Source organism: Rhinopithecus bieti, unplaced genomic scaffold (genome assembly GCF_001698545.2).
Source record: "Rhinopithecus bieti isolate Rb0 unplaced genomic scaffold, ASM169854v2 scaffold_1853, whole genome shotgun sequence".
NCBI lineage: Eukaryota > Metazoa > Chordata > Mammalia > Primates > Cercopithecidae > Rhinopithecus > Rhinopithecus bieti.
The window spans coordinates 3,900,880-3,904,240 of NW_016804151.1; the positions used below are offsets into that span (position 1 = coordinate 3,900,880).

General features: G+C 41.6%; 1 protein-coding gene across 3 annotated transcripts in view; it reads left to right on the forward strand.

Moving 5' to 3' along the window:
• Positions 1-3,361, forward strand: part of RABGAP1L (RAB GTPase activating protein 1 like) — an 808,808-nt gene that overhangs the window by 623,244 nt on the left and 182,203 nt on the right. The window lies entirely within an intron of this gene.

Genomic DNA, 3,361 nt, shown 5'->3' on the forward strand with positions numbered 1-3,361 from the left:
GAGTGAAATTGATAGTAACTCTATATTTAACTCTTTGAAGAACTGCCAAAATGTTTTCCAAAATGGCTCTACCACTTAAATTCCCACCAGGAATGTATAAGGGTTCCAGTTTCTCCACATCCTTGCTAACACTTGCTATTTTCCTCTTTTTAATTACAACCATCTCAGTGAGTATATATACTAAAGAATCTCTCTTAATTTTTAAAATATAATATTTAACTGCTGGCATCTTTTTTTTTTTTTGAGACAGAGTTTTGCTCTTGTTGCCCAGGCTGGAGCGCAATGGTGCCATCTTGGCTCACTGCCACCTCTGCCTCCTGGGTTCAAGTGATTCTCCTGCTTCAGCCTCCTGAGTAGCTGGGATTACAGGCATGCACCACCATGCCCGGATAATGTTGTATTTTTAGTAGAGATGGGGTTTTTCCATGTTGGTCAGGCTGGTCTCATACTCCCGACCTCTGGTGATCCACCCTCCTTGGCCTCCCAAAGTGTTGGGATTACAGGCGTGAACCACCGCACCAGGCCTCATAATACATAGCTTTATTAAGTGCATGTACCCATAATCTTCATAAGTCTTGATCTGATTACCTGTTTTCTACATATTTTTATTCAATACCATTTATATTGTATCAGGTTGAATTGATGAAATTACCATTCCTGTTGGTCAGAAACTGTCAGGTATTTGATGGTTGTTTATGATTCAGTATTTTATGCCTCCTTACAGCTCAGATAGGTGCATATGTAGCTTAGCTCTATGGCCATGCAAACTTTTCCTGATAATTATTCTCCAAAAGTTAAGAAACAAGTTTTTTTTTTTTTTCTTGAGATGGAGTCTTGCTCTGTCACCAGGCTGGAGTGCAATGGCATGATCTCTGCTCACTGCAACCTTCACCTCCCCAGTTCAAGCTATTCCCCTGCCCAGTCTCCCGAGTAGCTGGGACTACAGGTGCATGCCATCATGCCTGGCTAACTTTTTGTGTTTTAGTAGAGATGGGGTTTCACCATGTTGGCCAGGATAGTCTCGATCTCCTGACCTCGTGATCCACCCACCTTGGCCTCCCAAAGTGCTGGGATTACAGGCGTGAGCCACTGCACTCAGTTAGTTGTTTTTTTTTTTTTAAAGTTGATTTTTATTTAGAATAATGTTCCAAGTACCATATTTACAATGGACTTCAGTAGTAGCAAAGTTCATAAGCACAATCATCCCAAATTTTCTGTTGGTAGAGCTTTATAATAGAGCATTTTAAAATGTGTTAGCTTATTTCACTTGTATTTTATTAGTAAAATAATTTGAGCAAAATTAAAATGCAAAATCTGACATTAACCTAAAGGAAGAAAATTAGGAAAGAAAAGTTATTTATTGAGTGCCTGTTGTGTCCCAGGAACTATGCCAAGAGGACTTTTCAGAGGAAGTAATAGCTAAAATGAAACCTGAAAGATTATTAGGAGTTAAGGAGTATACCAAGGCAGGGAGAAGGATGTTTCATGCAGAGAATATGCAGAAGCCCATAGGTAAAAAAATATGGAGTTGCCCAAGACCTGAATGTAGGTCATGACTGGAGAGTAGAATGCGAGGAGGGAGAGGGAGTTAGGAGAGTAGATAGAGAAAAAACTAGAGAGGTAGGTAGGAGCCAGCCAGCTTGTGCAGAGCCTTCCAAACCATGGTAAACAATTTGGAATTTATCCTGAGGGGAGTGACAAGCACTGAAGGATTTAAAATAGGAGACATAAATTATCAGGTTATTGTTAGGAAGGTCATTCTGGTTGCTGTGTGGGAATGGATTGAAAGGGTTAAGATTCAGTATAGGTGACAGACCATTTCAGGAGCTGTTGCAGTCATCTAGGTGAGAAGAGACCAGAGTTTTTGCAATGGGCTGAAGAAATTATGGATGAATTCCAGAGATATTCAAGACATAAAATTAACAGATTTTAGTGATTAGATGTGAGCATCAGGGCAGATAAAGAGAGCCAGTGATAGCACTTAGGATTCTTACTTAAGCAACTTGGTGGAAATCACACTGAGAAAGGAAACAAACAAGAGAACAAATTATAAACACTAAAGATAATGAGTTAAGTTTTGAATATGTTAAGTTTGTGGTACATATCCACAACTCATATCCAAGTAGATATAAATATCCAATAGGCAGGTGGATACTGAAGTGAGATCTGAGCTAAAAGTAGACATTTGGGAGTCATCAGCATTGAAACCATGGGAGTGGGTGAATTCTCATAGAGGAGTATATACAATGAGCAGAGAGAAGGTTGGAGGATAGATGCATTCACATGTAAAATACCGACAAGGGAATAGAAGCTGGTGAGACTAAGAAGGCAGGAAGAAACCCAGAAGAGTACGAATGTGAACACTAAGGGAAAAGGTGTTTGTTTTCAAGAAGGAAGGAGTTGAACGAGTGCCAGTGGTACCTAGAGGTCATGTATAAGGTACTGAGAAGTGGAAAGTGGCTATTGTGCAATATTTAATGAAAAGAGATCCTCAGTGGTCTTAATGGAAGTAGTTTCAGTGAAGTTATGACAAATAAAAGCCAATGATTCAAGGAATAAATAGCAGGTTAGTAAATGGAGAAATGAAGATGAGACTGTTTTTCTAAGAAGGTTAGTATGGGGAGAGGATGGAAAATGGAAGAGTTAACCAGTAATTGGACTGGGCATAGTGGCTCACACCTGTAATCCCAACACTTTGGTAGGCCGAGGTAGGAGGATCACTTGAAGTCAGGAGTTTGAGAGCAGCCTGGGCAACAAAGTGAGATCCTATCTCTATAAAATATTTTAAAAGGCTGGGCGCGGTGGTTCACACTTGTAATCCCAGCACTTTGGGAGGCTGAGACAGGTGGATCACTTGAGCCCAGGAGTTTAAGACCAGCCTGGGCAACATGGAGAAACCCCATCTCTACCAGAAAAAAAGAAAGAAAAATTAGCCAGGCATGGTGACATGCCTCTGTAGTTTCAGCTACTTAGGAGGCTGAGATGGGAGGATTTTTTGAGCTTGGGAGGCGTGGGTTGCAATGAGCTAAGATCATGCCACTGCACTCCAGCCTGGGTGACAGAGTGAGACTCTGTCTCAAAAATACCCCCAAAAATTATCTGGGCATGGTGGCATATGCCTGGAGTCCTAGCAACTCGAGTGGCTGAGGTGGAAGGATGGCTTGAGCCCAAGAGTTGGAGGCAGCGGTGAGCTATGACTGTGTCATTGCACTCCAGCCCAGGTGACAAAGCAAGACCCTGCCTGTCTCTAAAAAAAAAGAGAGAGACATAGCCAGCAAGCCTGAGAGTAAGTATGAGAGAGAGAGAGAGAGAGAGAGAGAGAGAGAGAGAGAGAGAGAGAGAGAGAGAGAGAGAGAGAGAG